Source organism: Lepidochelys kempii, chromosome 6, assembly GCF_965140285.1.
Source record: "Lepidochelys kempii isolate rLepKem1 chromosome 6, rLepKem1.hap1, whole genome shotgun sequence".
Lineage (NCBI taxonomy): Eukaryota > Metazoa > Chordata > Testudines > Cheloniidae > Lepidochelys > Lepidochelys kempii.
The window spans coordinates 128617890-128641956 of NC_136385.1; the positions used below are offsets into that span (position 1 = coordinate 128617890).

Genomic DNA, 24067 nt, shown 5'->3' on the forward strand with positions numbered 1-24067 from the left:
GCAGTAGTCAGTACAAGAGATAATGTAGCATTATTGTTAAGAGGTAACACGGTTGTTTTTTTTTTAAGTTTACAGTTATATTTCTCAAGCCAGTTATTTACAGTATGTAAATGCTGCATTTACTTTCTGCACTAACCATAATTTTATTACAACAACCGGTATTTCTATGTAACTGTGAGGTCCTCAGAATATACACTACCCGCATTAATTAGTTGTCTTCATGCTAATTGCAAGGGGAAATGAAAATGTTTTTAATTGGATGGTAAATCAGCCATGCAGAACTGTCATGATAATTTACCAGGCCGTGCACAAAATCTTCTCTCCCACCCTTCCCACAGCAAGAGAAAACAAATGATATTTTGCTCACTCATGCAAACAAAGGTTCTCGAGGGGGCAAAGGGGGATGGTCCATACTAGAGCACGAGGAGTCCCACTGGACTGCTCCAGTCACCGCTGTCGAGAATTGGAAATCCAAGCAGTCCTTGTGTTTGAGAGACACAAGGGCAATCATTTGGAGAGATTATTATTGGCTTGTTATTATTTATTCACAGTATTCGGGGCCCAATTGGGCTAGACAAGATTGGGCTCGATATCAAAAAGAGAGTCCCTGCCCCAACAAGCTTACAATATGAGAGAATACAGGTAGATACAGACAGATAAAGGGGGGAGGGTGGGAACACAGGGTCAGAATGAGACCAGAATTAGTGTAATAAACAGCAGTTAGAGCACACAGTCTGCCCTAGTTGTTAATATACTGTAACTGTTTCCTGAAAATGCTGTTCCAAAAAGAGAGAGAATCTGGAAACTATCTAATCGGGGGGTGGGAGGGGGAATCTTGACTCTATCTCCATGGTTGTGCAGGGCCCCAGCTGCACTGGAATGCGTATGGTCGTGCTGCACAGAGTGAGCATGTGTGGGGAGCCCATGCAAGGGGGGTGCCTCAGAGCAGTGGGAGGAGGAGGGATGGTGATAGCAGTCCTGTTGCTACATGGTTTCACTAGCCATTGCCCACTTTTCACAGGGTACAGGAACAGAGGACGCTACTGCATGCTGAGGGATGGAAAACAGCAGGTCGCTACTCTATTGCCCGGCTTCCCCATCCATGCCCCTGAAGAACCCCCCACAGCCAGGCCAGTCAGCCTGCACACCGAAATTCATAATTCAGGAAAAGCTTCTGGCCTCTAACATTCTTGGCTCCTCTGTTCATACATTTTCTTTATTAGTCTGGGGATGAATAAGACCTCTTAGAGATCCAGAGAGCCAAAATCTGGCCCCTCACACAACCAGCTATTGCACATGAAACCACAGAGCACTTGGAAAGCCACACCATTGGGCTTCACACCACTGAAAGAAGGTACAAGTCACTGAGTCAGTCAGGGTTTTCTGATCTCGTGATAAATTGCCCAGGGAGTGTAAGCAGCGTGGGATGCCACTGCAAACATCTGACAAAGGCAATGCTAGCAGTCCAGCCAAAATAGAGGTCAAATTCCTGTTGACTTTCTTTCTTTTTAAATACCCCAAACGCCGTTTTACCCAAACTTTACTGAATGCACTCAGCTGTAAAATATTCCCTTCAGTCTGAAATTTGGCACATGCAATCAGAACTGAAAGCAATTTTTTCCAGATATGAAAGAAAGTCTCTTTGCACTTCTGAAACCGGCAAGCCTCAGCCAAACCAGACCTGCAAGGCTACTGGCCTCAGACGCATTTGTCATCAAATAGTAGTTTGATTTTTCTTTTGTAGGTTTGGTACGTTTTTGTAGGTTGTGTTAGCCCTCTGCCAGCCACGCAGGCAGATCGGAGTCAGCACATACAAGCCATGAGCCAACTCCCCTTGCTCACAGCTGTCGCTCACAGAAGACAGTGATGAGGCACCACTCTGGCCTGATTCCAAAACTTTATGAATAGTTGGTCACAAGACATTTAGTCCCTGGTCCAAACTCCACTGAAGTCACTGGAAAGACTCCCATTGACCTCAATGAGCTTTGGATCAGGCTCATATAAGTTACATTTAAGTAGATACTTAAGTTCAGGGCCAGTATTAATCAGTCCTGGGTTTACAATGGCTCCAGTGGCTCCATGGAGCCAGCCTGCTCCACTTGCGTTGCGCCCCTAGACGCCTCTGCTCCCCCCACCACCACTTGCTCGTCTTGGCCTGCCTGCCTGCTGCCTCCTCGGCCCCACCCCCCCGCTCCTCTCTGCCCCCTGGCCGGACCCCAGTGCACTTCCGGCTCCGGGCAGTCTCCGCTTCCCACCACCTGTGGGGCCCCACCTGTCTCCCCGGAGCTGAGCTGCCTGGGAATGGTGCAGAAGCCTGGCCCGTCTCAGCTGGGGGGAGGGAGGGCGAAGGGGACAGCGCGGGGAGCTTGGCTGGGCCCCTCCATGGGAAGTGCGTCTTGAGGGAGCCCGGCCAGGGCAGACCCTGGCCTGGCTGATTGCGCCACTCCTGAGGGCCTGGCGCGATTCCCCGGCCCGGGACCAGCTCTGGCTGCACTGCCGGCTCAGCCTGGCAGACACAGCTGCCTCCCAACAGGGCCAGTGAGTGCGGATGGGAGGCAGGGTGTGGGGGAGAGGATTTCTTGTGGGGGCAGTGCTGGGCTGCGAGAGGGCAAGGAAGATGTGTATGTCGGGGCACTAGGGAGTGGGGGTTCTGTGTGGGGTGCTGGGCAGTTGTGGTGGGGCTGTGGGCAGGGGGGTGCTGGGCAAGGGTGCTGTTGTGCAGGGCGCTGGGCATTTGTGTGGAGGGGGCTGTTGGGGGTGCTGGACATAGTGGGGCTGGGGGGGCTCTGGCCATAGGGAGTGGGGAGGATGTTGGATGAGGGGGCTTTGTGGCACGGCATGGGCCTGCCCTCCAAGGGGAAGGGGCATGTTGGCAGCACAGGGCCGGGCGGGCCACTGTGTGTCTGGCAACTGCCAGTTTGCAAATAGTGCCCTCGCACTGGGCTGGGTGGAGCTGGGCGGCCCCTGCCATGCCATGCCCCATTGCCCCTGGCTGGCCCCTCGCTCCGGGGACTGACCTCCCCGCGCCATGCTCCATTGCCTCAATGGGGGCCCACAAATAAGCTTGGCGCTCGGCCCACAAAAGGTTCATCTGGCCCTCGTATTAATACCAGGTGACTTGCCTGGGAAGGGAGAAAGTGTGTCATTTCATACGTGGGACTTCAGAGTAAGACAACAGTTCTCTATCAGTGTATGTGTGACTTAAAGCAGGAATCAACGTATTTCATTTTTCAGCTCATAATGAATAACTCCCTCAGAGTTCTTCAAAGCACCAGTGCTCGCAAATCAAACTGTAAATAGTGATTGCTATGTCTTGACCAGTACCTGTATTTTTAGTATCACAATGTAAACAACTTGTGAGGTTTCATCCTCTGGGAACACAGAATACTTAAAACCATGAGATTAAAGCAGCTTCACTGTTCAAGCATGAAGTAGCAATAAACGAAGCTTTCAGATATTCTGATGGAACTCAATGTAAAAAATACCCTGGGGAAATGTCAGCTGATTTTCTGTCAGGATACCCTAAAAACAGAATTTCTGTCCAACTCCAAATCAGAATGAAAAGTTGACATTTTTTTGCAGAACAGAAATTCTGAAAACGTCTATTCAGAAACATCAAATTGTTTTGATAAGTCAAAGCAACATATATAAAATAAAACAATACAATTATTATAATACAAAAGTAAAAACAAAATGTTTTCCATTATCAAAATAAGAATCAAAACAATTCAACATTTTCCCATCAAAAATGTCCATCAACTCTACTTAGAAGGATATGGGCTTTGCTCCAGCTCCCACCCACGTCAATGGGAGTCTTTCAATTGACTTCAATCAGGTCCACGTAGTGAGACCATGCCACTGAACAGGCAATGGAAAGACTTCTGGTTGACTTCAGTGGGCTTTAGATCAGGCTCTGAGAGAAGATGGGTAGGTGCAACTGTCTCCTTAAATAGTGGGAAGTCAGACACAGTAAGCTGGTATATATAAAGTCTTCCAAAGCAATCTTGAAGGTGCCAGCATAGCAGTTTCTGAAGGCTTCACAAGGCAACCCAGGAGTAGGATTGTTTCAGAAGTTCCTTCAGAAGCACAACCACATGTTGTTTCAAATCTGGAAGAAATATGGATAACTGAGGTAACCCCAGACCCATCTAATTAATTTCAAACTAGGGTATTATTTTAGCCACCTCTTTACAAAGACACTCAGGGTTATTCTCGCCACCACTACATGCCAAATCAAACAGATTCCATTAAAATACATTCCACCGAAGATACGTTTTTGTAAGCCAAAAGGATGTTGACCAAAATGATGGCCACCTCCTTAGAAAGAGTTGGGGAGAGGGAAGCACTTAACTGAGTTTGCTGGGATTCTCTGTTTGGTTTTAGAGAAATTCAGCTTCAAGGAAGCATTTTGTAACTAGCTCAGACTGCTTGACACTGCTATTGAGGCCACATTAATTCCTAATAGGGTCTAATCTATAGATAGTTTCGCACCTTTAAAGAAACTAGGTGATGTGGCAGCATCAGATCTTCCCTCAATGCAGCTGAGTTATTTGCGAATAGCAGTGTCCTGGTCCATAACAGAGGACCGCAATCCAAGGAATCTGTTCAAGAGAAAAAACTATCACAGTAGGAACCCATGTTGCCACAGTTCAGGGCTGAAATGCATTTGCAGAGCTCTGTGGGGAAGCCCACACCTGCCCAGACTATACACAGCTGAAGTCTGTCCCATTACTCACTTCTTTGCTTCCCCTGTGTTCCCTTAAGAAAATACCCCGGACAGAAAAAGTTATTTGGAAATGAAAGGAAAGTGAACATCCTGGAGAATACCCACACAAAACCCACAGCACTAGGACGTTTATGGCTCTTTTAGACACTATATTTTATAAATGAAGGCACTGCATAAGTCCAATCGCTAGCAACTGTTTACAGTCTCCCTGTAAGGAGTTAAGTGCTTTCATCTGCCAGCAAAGTGGAAGCTCAGGGAGCACGGCAGCTCAACCACTTCCATTTGTTGTGTAGGAAAATTAATGGTGATAATAAATGGTGGGTATTATAGCACTTGACCCTCCAATGTGTCTGTGGGACTGATAAGCAAGGTGCATGCATGGGGCCCTCCCTAGGCTTAGCTGAATGGCTCCTCCACCTTGTTCCCCCTGACTGGAGTCTCCTGGCACTTTGCAGCCCAGCACCCTGTGTGACTGCACAGCACAGACCCAACATAACCCTTGTGCCAGCTGCTGGACCAAGGATTTGTCCCTTAGTCCACTAAATTGAAAAAACGTCATTTATACAAGAGATGTATGGCCACAAAGGCAAACTAGAAAAGGTCCTGGAGGACAGGTCAATGTGCAGAGCTGGCCTACTCCAGCCATAGGAAATGGCATTGCCAAGTGGATACAGCACCCTTCTCAAACCAGGGCATGACTAACACAGGCTTGCAACACAATTGGATCATATGGTAACTCTTGATTTTAAGCTTGCAATGTCTCTTCATCCTGTCATGTGACAATGACAAAGAATCACAAAGTTGCTTTCTTCTAACACTGAACAAGGAACCTTATTAGAATAAGGAAAGCTGCATTATTTCTCAAGCTACTGTTTCACTGTAGCGCTTCGGCCCAGGCCCCTTCCCAGCCCCATCTTGCCTGGCTTCCTGCTGCAGATTTAAAGGAACTTGTTCTCATAGCCGACTGTTTGCTTTGTGGTCCTGAGTTAAATTTTGATTTAAAGGTAGGTTTTGAAGAATGGCCAAGTTAGTTACACACTGCCCAGTTGTATGCTGCACCCTGTCTAACTGAACTGTTTTAGAAAACCCCGTATATTAGTGAGCCCCTTAATATTGCCCAGGATTGCTCTTGGAGTTTGTTCAAGGTTAAGATACTCCCTTGCATAGCAGTTTGGAAAGACTGGCAATTGTTGACAAAACTGCACCACACTAGTACTAGCAAAGTAATACAAGGAGAGAGGTACATATCTCCCCATATCCACAGCCTAACTCTCTAATCCAATTTATGCGGCTTTTTTAAAAATTATATTTTCCCCCTCTTTACTTGTATGCTTAAAACCTGTCACTAGACCATATTAATACAGCATGTTGCCACAGGGGGAAAAAAGTGACAATGAAAGTCATATTAAGATGAGTACCCTAATCTAAGTAGGTCACCAACTCCAAGGGAATTTGCAACAAGATTATGCAAGCTTCCAACCTCCCTTCTCACCCACCCACTCCACACTATTTTCATTTATGCACTTCTTCCTACTTCCACATATTTAGATACAGCTAAACTATGCAAAAATAGTTTTCAAAGTTTAATAGTTAAACTAATGTTTGGATTAGCTCCTTGGCTGAATATATTTTTCGATCAAAGATCATCAGTTAGATAACTGCATACACTATTTGAGCAGGTTTTCGTCTTCAGAGTCAGTGTGACCTGGTTAACAATAGAATTCACGCACACACACTGAGTTACTGAAATTTGAGTCACTTTTTTTGAACTTTATACTTTGTATTATGAAACTAAAAGATAAAACGGCAGAAAAAAATTACTGATGCTAATGGGAAATACTTACTAGATCTTAGGAAGCAAGGGCAAACAGTAGCATATTATTAATGAGCTGGATGCTGATTAGGGGGAAAGTATGTATGCAGGATTGAGCTTGATGTAGCAGGAAATCTCTGGAATTTATCTAGAGAGACTGAACGGGAACATCACATTCTAAAAGCTTGTGTTCTTTTCAATGTGATACACTCATCATCAAGCCTAAATGCTTCCTTGAGTCTGAGCCCAATTCTGATCGCAGTTCCCACCAATGTAACCCTGTTAGCTTTTATTAAATCACTCCTAATTTATACCCAAGTGAAACCCACATCAGCCTCTCCCTGTATTTCTTGCTCTTACTCCTGCTTCGAAAGAAGGATTTTTGCAGTTTGACAGAGTCCGTTTTGGAAGTTTCTATTTTTCCAAATTTTCTTCATTAAAAAGAGTGTGGAAGCAATCCCAAAAGCAACCAGCAGGTGGTGACAATGAGGTAGCTGGTGACCCCCAATCATGTAAGATCTCTATAGAGTCATAGATTATAAAGCCAGAAGGGACCACTGTGATCATCTCATCTGGCCTCATGTGCAACACAGACCACAGACTTCCCTGAACTAATTCCTGTTTGAACCAGAGCAGATATTTCAGAAAAAAACATCCAATCTAGATTTAAAATTGCTCATGATGGAGAAACCACCACAACCCCTGTTAAACTGTTCCAATAGTTATTCACCCTCTTTGTTAAAAAAAAATCTGTCCCTTATTTCCAGTTTGAATTTGGCTGGAAGCTGAAGCTAGACATTGGACCTTGTTATACCTTTGTTTACTAGACCAGTAGTTCCCAAACTTGTTCCACCGCTTGTGCAGGGAAAGCTCCTGGCGGGCTGAGCCGGTTTGTTTACCTGCTGCATCCGCAGGTTCGGCCAATCACGGCTCCCACTGGCCGCAGTTTGCTGCTCCAGGCCAATGGGAGCTGCAGAAAGTGTCAGCCAGTATGTCCCTCGGCCCACGCCACTTTCTGCAGCTCCCATTGGCCTGGAGCAGCAAACTGCGGCCAGTGGGAGCCGCAATCGGCTGAACCTGCGGATGCGGCAGGTAAACAAATGGGCCCAGGCCGCCAGGGGCTTTCCCTGCACAAGCGGGGGAACAAGTTTGGGAACCACTGTACTAGACTGATGAGCCCATTATCAAATTTTTGTTCTTCATGCAGGTACTTATAGACCAGGGGTGGGCAAACTTTTTGGCCTGAGGGCCAAATCTGGGTATGTAAATTGTATGGTGGGCAATGAATGCTCACAAAATTGGGGGCTGGGTGCAGGAGAGCTGAGGGCTCTGGCTGAAGGTGCAGGCTCTGGGGTGGGGCCAGAAATGAGGAGTTCAGGGTGCAGGAGGGCACTCTGGCTGTGTTAGGGGGTTGGGGTGTGTGTGTGGGGGGGTGAGGCTCTGACTGGTGGTGCGGGCTCTGGGGTGGGGCTGGGGATGAGAGGTTGGGGTGCAGAAGGGTGCTCTGGGCTGAGACCAAGGGGTTCAGAGGGTGGGAGGGGGCTCAGGGCTTGGGCAGGGGTGCAGGAGGGGGGCAGGGTGCAGGCTCTGGGCAGCGCTTACCTCAGGCAGCTCCCAGAAGCAGCGGCATGTCCTCTCTCTGGCTCCTATGCGGAGGCGTGGCCAGGCAGCTCTGTGCGCTGGCCTGTCCGCACGTGCCGCCCCTGCAGCTCCCATTGGCTGCGGTTTCTGGCCAATGGGAGCTGCAGGGGCGGCGCTTGGGGTGGTGGCAGCGTGCAGAGCCCCTTGGCTGTCCCTATGTGTAGAAGCCAGAGGGGGGACATGCCACTGCCGCTGGGAGCCTCGCAGAGTGGGGCAAGCCCCAGACCGCACTCCCCAGTGGGAGCTTGAGGGCTGGATTAAAACATCTGGAGGGCTGGATGCGGTCCCCGGGCCGTAGTTTGCCCACCCCTGTTATAGATTGTAATCAAGCCACCCCTTAACCTCCTCTTTTGTTACACTAAAAATGGACTGAGGTCCTTGAGTCTATCATTATAAAGCAGGGGTCGGCAACCTTTGGCATGGGGCCCATCAAGGTAATCCACTGGTGGGCCACAAGGCATTTTGTTTATGTTGACTGTTCACAGACACAGCCCCCCGCAGCTCCCAGTGGCCGCGGTTCACTGTTCCCTGCCAATGGGAGCTGCAGGAAGCCGCGGCCAGCATGTCCCTGCCGAAGGTTGCCGACCTGTTATAAAGCATATTTTCGAATCCTTTAATCATTCTATACAGCAGTTCAATCTCCATGTTTGAGAACTGATTTAAATTTGATAATTGACTTTACAGAACTCACCACAGCCGCATGAACCACACCTCAGATAAATCTGTTAGTCTTTAAGGTGCCACCTGGCTCCTTCTTGTTTTTTAACAATTTTCGTGGAGAAGAAGGTTTTGACTCAAGATGTGATGTAAATGTCAGAATGTTTCATTTTGGCTCTGACAGACATTGAACTGAGTCCACCTAAGCTGTTGCAGTGCCTCATGGGAGTTGTAGTTTGGTGCCTTTTGTCCCCATTCTCTGCCATAGGCTGGGCTTTGCAGCTGGACTACAACTTCAATTACTACTTCTGGGAGAATTCCGCACCAAAAATTTAAAAATTCTGCACACAGTATTTTAAAATTCTGCATATTTTATTTGCCAAAATAATATTGCGTTTTTATTTTGGTAATTTATTTCAAAACACCTGTCAGCAAGTATGTCTGTAACAACAAAAAAGATTCAGGCAACTTTTTTGACAGAGATTCCTTACTAGGCACAGTAATACAGAACTTGATGTATCTTTGTATTTTCTGTTTCAGTGAAATTAAATATTTCATTTAAACAAAGTAATTATTAAGGATAAGATTATGTCACAGAGGTCACAGATTCCATGACTTTCAGAGAGCTCTGTGAAATTCTCTGCTTCAGCCCTGGGGTGGGAACAGTCAGCATGTGTGGCCCTGGAGCTCCAAGTAGCCACAGGCAGTGGGGGACCCAGAGCTCCCAGCTGCTGCCTGTTGCAGGTGGACCCGGAGCTGCTGCAGGCGATGGGGGAACCCAGGGCCATCAGCCACCACGTGCGGTGGGGACCTCGGGCCTATCAGCTGCCATGTGCAGTGAGGGCCCCATAGCTCCGAGCAGCTGGGGCTGCGGCAGGGGTCCTGGAGCAACCAGTAATCAGGGCGCAGGGGCTGGACACACACACACACTGGGCTAGGGCTTCAGTCAGCCCCCTCATCCCCCATTATTTTTAGCAGAAGTCACAGACAGGTCACGGGTTCCCATCAATTTTTATTCATTGCCCGCCACCTGCAATAGCAGGTACTTAGCATGGGGAAGGGAGACCCAGGGTAGTGTGTGTGTCGGGACACGTGTGTGTGTCTGTCTGAGTGGCCTGAATCATGTACATGGTTCGCCAGGCAACACCCCTGCATCTCCAGAGGTGGTATATATGCCCCAGAGTCAGGTGTGGGCAAGAGTCCTTGGGGGGGGGGGTGTTCAGGCTAGCAGGGAATATAAGAGGCAGGGAAGCGCCAGTCGAGTTGTGCACACAAAGATGTCACGTGTGTATGTAAACAAATGAATACATTTGAAATGTGCAAAACTGAGAAAAGGAAGCAATTTGGTGGAAATAAATTCTGCATAAAAAAAATAAAACTCTGCAGGGAACATTAAATTTGGTGCAAATTTTGCAATGCCCAGTGGTGCTGAATTCCAGCAGGAGTACATTATGGGTGGCATTAAGAAGACTCCTATAATGCACAGTGGCAGTTCCTCCTGACCCAACATGATGTATTTTGTCTCAGTTTTCTCAGCAGAAACTCTGTTTGGAGACGTGGGGGTTTTGTTTTTGTTCTAGACAAAGTAAAAAAAAAAATAATGGAACAAGCTGATGAAAATGTGTGTTTTAATTTTGTCAGCAAAATTTTCTTTGGGGGCAGGGAAATCACCTCATTTTCCTACCTGTTCTAATTGGAGCCAATGATAATTTTCTTAAATTTAGGTTTTCTACAGATCACAATTATATTCAGGCTCCTGCCGTTAATTACAGACAACTTTATGGCCCCAGCTTACACAGCATAAACACAAGTTTGTTCACAGGCTCCATTCACAAAGTTAATCATCTGTCCCAATGTCTGCAACTGTGTGTGACAGAGAGAATCTCCGAGCCTATCACAACTGCCTACAATTAGAATATGAAGGATCAGTTTACCTACAATTTGTGTCCTCACATTGTAAAGGCAGAAGTAATGGTCAATGCTACATGGAATCTAAATATTGTTTTCAGTTCTTAAGTAGGTCACGATCAAAAGTTTTGCCAGGAAGAGGCTGATATCCATTGCTGGTTAAAATATGTCTAAAGATGGGATTTTCAAGAGCACCCAAGTGACAAGGAAGCACAAGTCCTGTGGAAAGTCAACAGGGGTTTTGCTGCCAAGTCACTTTGGCCCCAGAGAGTTAGGCACCTAAACATTTTTGAGAATATGGGCCTTAGTCACCAAGATGAAATGTTATGGGGTGCCTTATGCTGATTTGCTGGAGTGTTTGTCCAGATGTACAGCCCAGTGGCTAGATAGCACTTGGTAGGAAGGTGTGGGCCGGAAGCTAAATGTGACCACTGTGCCTCACGCTGGCACACTGGCAAAAGAGGAGGTGTTTTGAAAAGTACAGCAGTAGGCTGTAGTACCTCAAAATGACATTTATATTTCACACACACCTCTCCCTTATACGAACATTTAACTTCACACCCTGAGAAGTCCCCAGTGAAGTCAATGAACCACTTAAGCACATGCTTAACTTCCTGCACTATGAGTAAGTCTTTGGAGAATTAGGGCCTCAGGGTGTTAGATTCAGATGGTGACATGGTTTTCAGCTACCATAAAGAGTTAAGCAGGCCTGCTTCCCTCCCTTCCCCCTCATCAAATGCTCTTTAATCAGTGAACAGTTATGCAGTAATGTACATGACTATTACTGCCAGGCACATCATTCAAAGGGTGAGTGTCATTGCAGACGATGAGACTTTGCTTTGCAGAAAAACTTCAGAGCATTGTCATTTTCTTTTTAAATCAAAAACCTAAGCCAAAAAGACATTTGATCGATCACTTGACTCGTTTACTATATGTTTAAAACAAAATTTGGAAACCTGGTTGCCTAGAATTAAGCTCCTAAATATATATAGAGAGAAGCCTACATTAAAGTTGCCCAATTTCTCAAAGGTTCTGAACACCCACAGCTTCCATTAGTTTGAAACGAGTGGAAACTGCTGAGCAGTGACAGCTTTGCAAATCAGGGCACTTTTTTCAGTTCTTAAATATATTTAGGACCTAATTTTAGGTAGCCAGGTTTGCACATTTTTGCTTTAGTGCATACTAACAAACTGCCTACCAGCCCTCCAGCAAAAATAGCAGCAACTTTAAAAAGGAAATGGAGTTTAATATAGAGAGATCTGGTTTATAAAGGCGATGAGTTTAAAGCAATTTACATAACACTGATCTTTTCTTAAGTCAACAGAGTTATACTTCAGTCAGTTTTACCAAAATTTAACAATCTTGTAGAGATGGACTGAACCATTTCAGAACATTTGGGCAGAACAGAAAGGCTTTTAGTGCTAAGCTTTTGCAATGCTACCAAGATATTTAGTTCTCCCCCCCAATAACATTGTCTCAAGATTCCACAGCAGCCTGAACCATCGCAGGACCGTTATTGTAAGATGTAGCACTTTCTGAATGTTCCTGTAGAATTGCACAGCATGAGGGCTAGCCTATTGCCTTTCAAAGGTGGTCATTCTAGGACTTATATTATATAAAGTGCACTAAAAGGCACTTTGGGGGTACATACTGGTGCCAAAAATTTTTATCTAACTTCTCTACTTTGAAGAAGCTTATTAGTTATGCCTTAACTGTGCACGTGGATGGCTAGACAGCTGTTTCAAATGGAGTATATATAAAATGGGTGTGAGACACACTTGCACAATTGGTTAGGTATTCTTACTGGATGTATTCTGCTTGTGCAGGAGGACTGATTTTCCCCGTTCCCATGTTTCAAAGCAGCACTAAGGTGGCCCTGTATTTATTTTAGATTAGCTGTTAGACAAAAACAATTAAGTCAATTTTAGTGGCTCATGAAAGCTGCTGAATTGATCTCCCTGGAGATTTGTGGTCTGCTCATTCACAGAACAGATGGCTACCCTGACCGCTTCCCTTCACAGCAGCCCCGGAGTGTGCTTAACCCCCGTGCTGGAGGGACTACACAGTTCTCCCTGTCCATTCACAGCTGGACTGGCTGCTAACACTCCCAAGAGCAATGCCAAATATGACTGCAGGCCGGTCCAGACCAAGAGATTTTAATGAGTGTTTCCTGCCCACAAGTGTTTTCAAATGCTGCTTAATGATTAAAAACAAAACAAAACCAAAAACAAAAAACCCCACACAGCACAGGAAAGCTGCTGAGAGCTATATGTGCAGAACTTACATTAATATTTACTTTCTTGTTAATATGTACCCTGTGGTGTCACATGCCTTTGATTTATTGAACAGTAAAGGGATGATGATTGCAGATGTTAACTGTATCTTTTTGTAGTGCTGTGATTTTGAAAGCCAAATTACACTGTATTCGTACTGAACTGTACACAGGGGGTTATTTATTTTGTTATCTCCCTCTAGGGTGGGGCTTATTCCAAGGGTGCCTGTACTTTCATGCAGAAAATTTGTACTGGAAATTCTGGAAGAATATTCCACCAGTACAGGACATGTTGGAAGCAATATCATAAAAAAAAAAAGCTCTTGTCCTCACTCTAGAACTCCCTGGGTGCTCATTTCAATTTACCAGAACACTTCAAACAGTGCCACAGTATCGTTTGCCCTTCATTGTAGCTTTTACAATCATTTCAAAAAGTCATTGTGCAAAACAAAGCCAGAACTTTTATTTTTTAACTTTGAATCATTGATATCAGCCATGCAGCACACTTCAAGAAATTTATTTTTATTTTATAGCTGGACATGGCGGATACAGCTAAACTTCTCACAGCTAGGTTAGTTTTAAAAGAAGTGTTAGACACAGGGAAGGACTGCAGGTGACCCTGTAAAAACATGCCTTTGTGAACTCCACATTCCCACCAAAGGCTGTATTTACCACCACAGGGTTTTTGGGGGAATACTTCCACAGTTTCGGTAACAGTAGTACAGTACCACAAACAGAGTGTATGTCCTAGACCATACCTGGTACAGCAGTATCCGACAGCCACAGAATTTCACAGGGCAGTTAAATTGTTTAAGTTACTTTAAAGACAAGAATAGCACTTTGTGCAGGAACTTCATACACCATGCTGAGTAGATGAGCATGTGGCTAGCACAAGTGTGCAAGCCTGGGAAGCAGACCTTAACAAGAAGACCCTACTGTGGCAGTGGAAAGGGACCTTTGTCTAAATGAGAACCAGGCTCCTACATGCTGATATTTAAGTGATGGCCCTCAGGTAAAACCCTACATCTGAACAAACTGCAAAAGTTGTTTTTTATAGCAGTGTTAGTTCACACCACCTTGTACAGTCTATTCTGAATCCATAACTTTGCTGAGTTTAAACAGGGTTAATCCAGTCTGTATGCACGTATGTCTATTGATTTCAATGGCAGATACACATGTCTATCTGCAGGCAAAACTGTGCGCTTTATGGGCAAGTCAAAGTTGCTGAGAGACTCAACTTGGGTATTTAGAGTTCTAACACAAATATCCATTTCTGTAACAGACTATAAAAAGTTAGCCTTAAAATGGTTTGCAGTTTTCACTGATTACATGTAAGAATAAAAGACCAATTGTTTTGTGGCCTTGACATTCTCATTTTATTACTGATAAGTACTAATTGGCTCAGAGTATGAAATGAATGTGAACATTTAAAAAAAAAAAAGTGATTGCTGAAAAGTGACTGAAAATGCCTCCCCCAAGTGATTTTCAAATCAAACTCTCTCAGTGTAAGAGCTGTAGCTCACAAAAGCTTATGCTCAGATAAATTGGTTAGTCTCTAAGGTGCCACAAGTCCTCCTTTTCTTTTTGCGAATACAGACTAACACGGCTGCTACTCTGAAACCAATGTAAGAGTAAAAATGGTTGCTTTAACTGCCAGTCCTGCAAACTTATCTGAGAGAGATTCCAGGCTACCACCAGAAACAAAAATTATCAGTCATGACTGGGCAAACTCACGGAGCAGGAAGACTTGCACTTGTGTTCCAAATTCCACCCTCCGTTGCACCACGAACACTTCTGCCCTGTTTGAGGCTGAGCAATATCTAGCTTCCCCTCATGGAGCAGCATGAACTCTCTGCAGGCCCACAAGAATCAGAATCTTATCACTAAAGGGAGCAGATATGATTGAGAACACCCAGGTAACGGAGCCGTTAAGATAAAGCAGTGCCATCTTTGCAGTTACGTTTCAGACTTTCATTTCATTCTAAACTATGCTGTTTAGTATCTGGCGTCCCTCAGAATAGGAGTTGCTGATTGCACAGTCCTGCTGAAAACCGACATGATTCCCAGTTTTATCACTGAGCAACTGGGATTTTTAGCTCAGAGCTAGGGGCTGCTAGCATATGCATCTAAGAACACTAGAGACGGTGAGAACTCTCAGACAGAGTTTACTGGCCGGAAAAAGAAAGAAGGGCAAGGGGTCTTTATAAAGCTCTGTTGAATCAGGCAACCTCATCTGAAGCCCTCTCAGCTTTTCTCCCTCTCACATGCAAAAATAAATTCTATAGGTTCTTATACTGCAATCATTACCTGCCACTGCCCTGCTGTGTGACGCTGGGCAAGTCCACCCCGGCCTCAGCTTTCTCATCTCTAGCGTGGGAAGAATGATGCTTGCTTTGTCAGGCACTGGAGATTTATGGACAAGAAAAGCTAAGTAGTTATTTTAGGAACACCAGTGGGGTCCAATCTACCCAGGGAGCTGCTGAGATCGCCCCTTGAACAATTCCGCCCATTAGTAACAGCTTAGCTAAAACACACAAACTCTCCCTGCACAAAAACAAGAATGGTTAGCAAGAATGGTTCTGCCTCCCTACACACACTCATCATCCCTTTCCTTTATCTGTCCAGTAAGAGCAGGAAAGAATGTGCTAATATTCCTTATTGGACAGATAAAGGGTGGCCTTATCCTTTAAAAATTTACCTAATTATTTCAACTTTCAAGAGGCCATTGAAAGAGTGAAAAGCTCAATCCCTGACCTTGACTTTAACCTTTGTACTCCTCAGATTACACTCCCTGTTGAGAGAAGCAGCTTCTGAGATGCTGTTAGAATCCACACCAAGCAATTTATGTTTGAAATCTACCTCTCCTTACTATTTCCAGCCTGGATAAGCCCCAGTCCTCCTCCCACCCTACCCTTCTGTATCCATAGTTAGTTGCAACTTACAGTGTTTCTGCATTTTAGACACTTATAACCCATTTTTCCAGTAACAGCAATAAGCAGAAAATGTAACTCATCTTGGAAAAATTAAGGGTTCCAAACTGCTGTAAGTTAACCAGTTTATTGAACTATACTCAGATGTACAAGGATGTGCATTATTTTATTCCTAGTGTACTCTTCAGGTTTAAAAAAAAAAAACCCAAGCAGCCCTTGTGGCACCTTAGAGACTAACACATTTATTTGGGCAGAAGCTTCAGATGTTAAGGTATTCTGCATTTGAGCTGATGTCTTAGCACACCCCCAACATGTGCACCAGTGCTCAAGTAAAGCATGTCTTATTTTGGCTCATTGGTTAAGCGTATTTCTATAATACTAACACTTCCATAATAGCTATGAGATTTCATAGCAATATTCTTACAATGCCATTACGTGGCAAAATTCGTCACTATAAACTATTCCATTCTAAACCCCTATTCTTTCCCTTTGCTGTGTGATTTCTCTGCCAGGACATCTGTAGCCCCAATTGCACAAAATTCATCATAGCAAGAGTTCTAATACAGTTCTAAGGGGAGAGGTTTACAGGGAAAGACTTTCCCCAATACTAATTTAAAACTCATTTAAGATATAGGAAAACATCCAAATAGTTACCATTGCTTCCTAAGCTCACCACATACACACACAGAGCATGGTTGTTTATAGGAAATCTCATGTCAGTAGATTAGAGTTTAAGTCTCCTATTAATTGATTAGAACATTTTATTTTTTAAAAGCTTCAATAGCCTTTTGCAAGGCTGCAGAGAAAGAAAACTATATAGTTGTAAATCGAGAGCTCGGCTATGTCTACCCTATAGCCTATGTGAGCAAACTGTTTTTGCTCAGGGGTGTGAATATTCCACATCCCGCCCCCCCCCCCCCCCCCAGCGACATAAATTCCACCGACATAGAATGTAGTGTGCACAGTGCTATGCTGGTGGGAGAACTTCTCCTGCCGACCTAGCTTACGCTGCTCGTGGAGATGGGGTTTTGTTATGCAGTGGGAGAGCTCTCTCCTGTCGGCACAGAGAGTTTTCACCAGACGTGCTCCAGCTGCACCCACTGCAGCGCTGTACGTAGAGACATGCGCTAAGTCACATTAACAGAGATGCAGAATCCTTTTAAGCCCCTGAGAAATCTGAGCTGCAGACTTCCCTATTTCTCTGCCAACGGGAGTGAATCAGAAGTACCCTAAACGGATAGAGGAAAGAACTATTCCATTTTAAATCCCTCTTTTTTCCCTTTGGTTTTAGTTTGTGTGATTTCTCTGCCAAAACATCTGTAGCTTCAATTGCTTAGGATCTTCGGGAGGAAACCAAGTATGACGTTAATTATTTTTTTCATTAGTAGCCACGTACTCCCCACCCCACTGGAATCTTACAAATTCATATTCAGCAAAACTTTTGCTTGATGAATCACCCCTGCAACTATGTATTCTTTTCTTGCTCATGAGGCACTAGGTTTGCAACTTAGCATTTTAGAGGTCTCTTTTGTCTACTCAAAAGAATTGCCAACTTAGAAGGGAGCAAGAGAACAGAGCATGAGAATGATGGAAGTGGGGCTCTTGATACAGGAAATTAAAATGAGCTCTCCCCTTTGGAAGGCAGTAATTGTATCACAATAAGAACATCTGCACCATCTACTAAAGTATTTCTCCTGCTTTGAAATGCAAAAGAAACAAGTCTTCATAAGAAAGAACATATTTAATTGATGACAGACCAAGTTCGGACTCAGCTGCTCTTCACATCAATATCAAGACTGGTATTTAACTTATTCCAGACACCTTCCATTACTGTATCTGTACATGCATACTTTGGATACGTAACCAAAACTGAAGAGACAAGATGACTTCACCGGTGAAAAGGGGTGGGGGGGAGGAAGTAGAAAAACTTCACAACAACAAGCTTAATAGTCAAGAGACCACCAATAGTTTTCCAGGAAAAACTGAAGTAAAGATAAATTTTGTTTGAGAAACCGTGAAATTAAACAAAATCAAGATAAGTGTACATATACCAGAAGAGTTAGGGACAAAAAAGCAAAGGGATAATGTTACATTTGAGCAAGATCTCCACCCCCTCCCTTCTAAGTCTCTCCCCTTTAAATCTACAACACAAAATAATTCTCCCTGAAGAATGATCAAAAGGCAGGATTGATAGATGTGTCTTTTGCCAGAAGTCCAGACCTCACTTACTCACTCCCTTTATCTTCCATTAATACAAAGGAAAAGCTATTATTAGAATGCCAAACCTGGAACCAATGAGGGATGTACCATGCCCTTCTAAACAACCATTCGTTGCATTTGATACTTTATACTAATAAAGTTTACATCTTATTTGCTTCAACTATTGCAGCACAATGAGCAGATATGGCTTAGCTGTCAGGAGCCTCTTTTTCCTGCAGGAGTTAAAGCTAGCTCAGATTCCCTTATGTCATTCAGTTCTGTTTTTCTCTGTTTGTTGTCTTGGGCAAGACGACAAGCACATCTGCAGCCCTGTTGTCAATTTTTAAGTAACAGTATGAATTTCATTGCTCATAGGAAGTGCTGGGCTAGCAGCATTGAAGACTAAGGCCTTGTCTACACAGAGTTTTGTCAACGCAAGTTACAACGACAATTGAACACCGGTATAGTGACATGGTTTGTGCATGTTCACACAATGTTCCTTCTGTCAGCAGAGCAGGTCCACAATTGGTGCTTTAACATTGACAGAGAGCAGCACACTGTAGGTAGCCATCTGTCCCGCCTCTCAATTTTAGAATTTTCTTTTAAAGTCTCTCTCCACACCTTGCATTCTTGTTTTTCAGCCTCTGAGGATTGGAGCACCTCTCGAAACATGTCCTCCTTGATCACTTCCTTATATGGCGGAGACACTCCGCCGGTGTGTATGGGGTTCCCCTGAAGGCCACATCTGCAGAAGCACAAGAAACAAAGAGAAGCATGATGGTTAGTGCATACACAGCATCGAATCATTATAATAAAATGCACCCTTTTTAAAAATACAAATCAGTTTCTCACTGTCCCTTGGCAAGCACACAGCTCGATGAACGCCCTAAACATGGTGAGTTCAGCCGGGAGGGGGTGGGGGGGGAAGAGAGCGCTCAAGATGGGGCAAAGAGTCTTGGTGGGTTGTTGTTTTTTTTTAAAGGGGATCACTGCAGGCGATTAGGGACAATATTTTAAATTCTACCACCATTTTCCACAGGCGGGGATCATTGAAGTCGATATCTCACTCCTAAGGATAAGCAAGGAGGCACGGGTGCATCTCCTGTATGCGTGTGGATTCAGACCAGGTCCCTATGTGGCTCGCCTGTGTGCCAGATTGGTCGCTGCACAAGTGATTGCCAATTGGTGCAGGAAAGTTTCCTACAACTGGGGAAGGAACAAAGCAGCTCTGCCAAGGACCCTTCGGTAGAGGATTGGCTGGTACCTGCAGGAAAGTTTCCTAGAGCTCTCTCTGGAGGACTCCCGTGAAATCTTGGTGTGCATTAACACACAGTTCCACTGCACTGCTTAGCTGCACAGGAGGACGTGAAGCACACGCAAACATAGCTAGTCTTGTACATTTCTATCCCTTCACCACTTCCAGAATATACAAAGCAAAGGACAGCTCTACCTCATAACTGAGCATCATCAACTCAAAAAGATCAATTACCACAGCTCTCCTCTCCTCCATCATGCACACCAGAGATGGGCTGCTAGGACTGGCTAGACCCCTCTGGAACGGAAAAGAGGTCCTGGCTCGCCATGCCACCAGACGACCCTGCTATGTGTGCCACATCGTCCTCCAACTCGACCTCCTCGTCCACAACTTTGTCCTCGGGGTTGAGTCCGCTCTCCGCCATCTCCAGCCCCACCAAAGTATCCACAGGGCTCTTGGCAGTGGGAGCAGGGTCGCCACCAAGGATGGCATCCAGCTCCTTATAGAAGCAGCAGGTCTTCGGCACAGCACCAGAGCGACAGTTTGACTCCCTTGCCTTCTGGTAGACCGGCCTCAGCTCCTTTATCCTCACATCGCCCTGCTGCATGTCCTGTTCGTAGCCCTTCTCCAACATGTCATGAGAAATCTGACCATAGGTATCAAAGTCCCTATGGCTGGAGCAGAGCTGGGTCTGTGCAGCCTCCTCTCCCCACACTGCCAGCAGATCCAACAACTCAGGGATGCTCTACACGGGAGAGCATTTACTGCGTGGAGCCGCCCTGGTCAGCTGGGAAGATGCGATGTGAATTGTCCATGCTGAGCAAACAGGAAGTGGCATTTTAAAAATTTGCGGGCCTTTAAATGGGGGGTGAGGGGAACTGATATCTATGTACCTGGGTGCAGGGCAGTGGCATGCAAACAGCGGTCAGGATGGGCATTGTGGGACACCTCCTGGAGGCCATTTACAGCAACATAACCAAGTGCAGGGTCTACACTGACACTTTGTCAATACAACTTTGCCGCAAAACTCTCTACACCTCTCATCAAGGTGGTTTTATTTTGTTGGCAAAGCAGGAGAGTTTTGTCGGCGGGAGGAGCATGGTGGTGTGTACACCTCCACTGTTTTGTCAATGAAAGCTGACTTTTGATGACAAAACTCTGTAATGTAGACAAGGCCTAAGTCAGACAAATAAGGTGTGGGAGCAGTTCCAGCTTCCCCTCAGAGTGCTCCAACTGTACATGAGGAAGGATAGTAAAGTCTATGTTCACTCAGTCCCCAGTTCCTCAGACTACCCGACAGACACTTAGTGCTAACTGGGGTCTGTAATGTGGACGCTTGTGCACTAGAAACTGGACTGAGCTCGTTTCCTACACACCTCACTAAGCAGCTGTCTGATCACATCTGGCCATTCGCGACCTGGCTGAATTTAAAGTGGTGCCTTCACATGAAGAGTTCTGAACCAATCACGGGAGCTACTTAGGCCTAATTTAGGTTTGTTAAATTACTCCACATTCCACCGTAGCGCTCCATCATCCTGGCTACTCTAAAATGTGTGCTGCCCACAGATGCCACCACTTCATTTCACTCCATCTTTCAGGTCATTATGTAATTTAATACCACAGTTCCTCGTACTGAGGCAATTTGAGACAGCATACTAAACCTTGGACAATCTGAATTTGCAAGGGTGCCGAATTGTTTTGCACCTGCACTGCACATGACTTCACACAGGGAAAAACTGAGAACGAGCATCTGCTCAGTTCTCCGCATGAGGACCCTTGATAGGAGATATTACCCGGTTTAAAAAAAAAAATCAGCTTATTGAATGCCCCCTCCTGCCCCGCTTAGTTGGAGCATCCAATGCACCATCTTATTTACTTCATTTTTTTTCAAAATGTAAGTCACATTTAAGAAGACTATGCTGCACAGACACCTCAATTTAGATCCCAGGACTCCTTCATGAAGTGACTGATGTAAGGAAATATAGCTTGGGGGAATTTCTCTAAAACACTACTGATTACATTCACATACAGCCCATTGCATTATATAAAATTGTGGGGTTTGGTAGTTATAGAAGGGCAAGAAATGTTTTCTAAATAAATGACACACACACAGCACACTGGATGGGCCCCATTTCAGGTAGGCCTCAGATGTTTGCAGGCATAATTTTCCTTCTACAAATAGAGGTAGAACTTATAATTCCTTGTGATTAAAATTATGGTTTCCCCCAAATAGGGAACAGACACTCATCAGTATAACCAGCTCCACCCTAAGTAGCAAAAAATGGTGGATTCCAGTCAGGAGACCAAACACATTGTAAATGTTTTTAATGAGAAGCTTTTAAGGTGTTCATGTTTTAGTTACCCCACTACAAGAGGGACCCAGGCAGCCCAGCTGCTGTAAGGAGGGGACAGGGCGGAGGGGAAAAAATCACACCTCTTTTCAGCCTACTATTCTTTGAAGCAGACAAATCCACTCAAAATGCTGCTGCTAAAATCATTGCCCTAGATCATGGCTCTGGCCATGCCAAATCCCTCAAACCCTGCATAGGCTTCCCCTCTACCACACAAACTCTCATTCAAGCTTTCAAAGCCCCCTGAGCTATTCCTCCTCCTGTCTCATAATGAAGTTGACGTCCATCTTCACTCCAGTTCGGTCAGCCTCTCCCAGCATATGTTCTCCCATGTGGTTGCTTGTGCTGTGTGGGGGGAGAAGTCAGTCAGAAGCCATACGCTTTATCCTCCTTCCATCTCACTGCAGAAAACTGCCACCTAATAACAAGTAGAGAGTTGATGAGCTGACTGATTGGCTACACTGGACAGACATCTACTCTGTGCTAAATAGTGCTTTTGTTACCTCACTCTCCCCATCTTTGCTTGTTTGTCTCCTTCACCTGCTAAAGGTCTTGTCTTTTAGACTGTAAACTGTCTAGTGCAGGGATTATCAATTACCCTGTTTGTATAGTGCCTAGAACAACGGGGTCCTGATCTAGTTGAAGACTTTAGTTGCTACCACAATATACATGTTTATTAAGTGGTGGATAAAAGAACTGGTGGGCATCACAAGAACTTCCAGAGATCTTTTTAAAATCCCTCACAAGGGGCTACTAAGCAGTCATGGAGGAAGACAAATTATAGATTAGAAATGTGTTGAGAGAAAACTGTATGAATAAACTCACTCTTCAGCATAAAGGATGATATAGGAGTGCCTTAAATCTCCATCGTGGAACGGGTGCTATTTCATAATGATCTAAAGAGGGGTGAACAAGAAACTGGTAAGCTTTGCAGATGGGGGGGGGGGAGAGGAATCAAAAGAACTTCATCAAGAGCCACTCTGCTGTAGCTCACGAACGCTTATGCTCAAATAAATTTGTTAGTCTCTAAGGTGCCACAAGTACTCCTTTTCTTTTTGTGGATACAGACTAACACGGCTGCTACTCTGAAACTCCAATAAAGTGTAATTGAAGTAACCTGAGTTGCCGAATTGGCAGAGACTCTGAAACAATAGCTGAGATGTGAAGTTCCACATTTGTTTCAATAAGTAATAACTCAAATGTCACTGATATTAACAGATATTTAAAGTAATTTCACTGGTCAGAGCATGCAAGGAAGAAGAGAAAGCATAATCTACACTAGTGTTTCCCACCATGGAAGCGGGGACAGGGCACACACAGATGTATAAAGAAAGATTTGTAGGCCTCTGTTCACACATAGCAGGGTTCCATGAGGATTAAACTGGATTTAATTTCATGAAGGAGGGTTCAGCTTCCAAAGGTTTGGGAAAACAGACTTGCTAAACTGTTGCCTGTGACAAAAAGGACAGCAGTGACCAAAATGGGAAAGAAAAATGATATATTAAGAAAGGGACAGAGACTAATACCAACTTTGATTGTAAATTCTTTGGCCAGGTCTTTTCGTTGTTTGTACAGCACCTAACACAATGGAGCTGGAACCTCTAGATCCTACCACACAATACTAATATCTAGGACAATATTCTCTCACCTTGAATACCACAGTCAGTTTCTATAACCCTGTTTCAAAAAGGATATAAGCAAGAAATAGAAAAAGCCCGGAGGAGGACAGCAAAAGCGGCCAGAGACATGGCAAGACTTTTCTGTGAGGTAAGATTGAAAAGTTTAAGGCTGCTCAGTTTAAGGAGATATCTGAAAGGAATGTAGAATCATGGGAGTGTTCTTACCTTAGGAGAGGATAAATTGGAGAGAAAGGAACACCTTTAAAAGGTAAACTTTCCAGGCTGATAAAGGGAATGGTTTACACAACACAGTTAACCAGAGGAACTCACTAGAGAGCAGGATTTGTTAAAGAATTAGGCATAATTACAACATAGAGTTACACTAGCTAAAGACAAACCCGTCATGCGTACCAGGACATAACCCAAATAATTACATTGGGCTAGAAAACGATTTCCCTTACAGCACTGGTTCTCAAACTGTGGGGTGTGCCCATGCCATGGTTATTAGGGGGCACCAGGACCTGACTGTGCTTAAGAATTTTTGTGTGTTTCTTCAAAATACTGTTGATAAAAGAAGAATTCCTCTCACTAAGTGTCTCCCTCCAGCTCCTGCCAGGCTGGAAGAACAAGGGAGAGGGAGGGATGAGGAGCAGCTTGCCTCTCATAGGTTGATACACAGGCACCTCGTTGGCAGGT

General features: G+C 44.8%; 1 long non-coding RNA gene across 2 annotated transcripts; it reads right to left on the minus strand.

Moving 5' to 3' along the window:
- Positions 1-17669: 17669 nt before the first annotated feature.
- LOC140913550 (uncharacterized) lies at positions 17670-22688 on the minus strand. Of its 2 annotated transcripts, XR_012159624.1 has the most exons (3): positions 22578-22688; positions 19636-22170; positions 17670-18891 (listed from the first exon to the last, which is right to left on the minus strand). It is a non-coding gene; the product is annotated as an uncharacterized LOC140913550 (long non-coding RNA). The 2 variants fall into 2 exon arrangements; XR_012159623.1 differs by lacking the exon at positions 22578-22688 and having other exon boundaries at positions 19636-22571.
- Positions 22689-24067: the final 1379 nt, after the last annotated feature.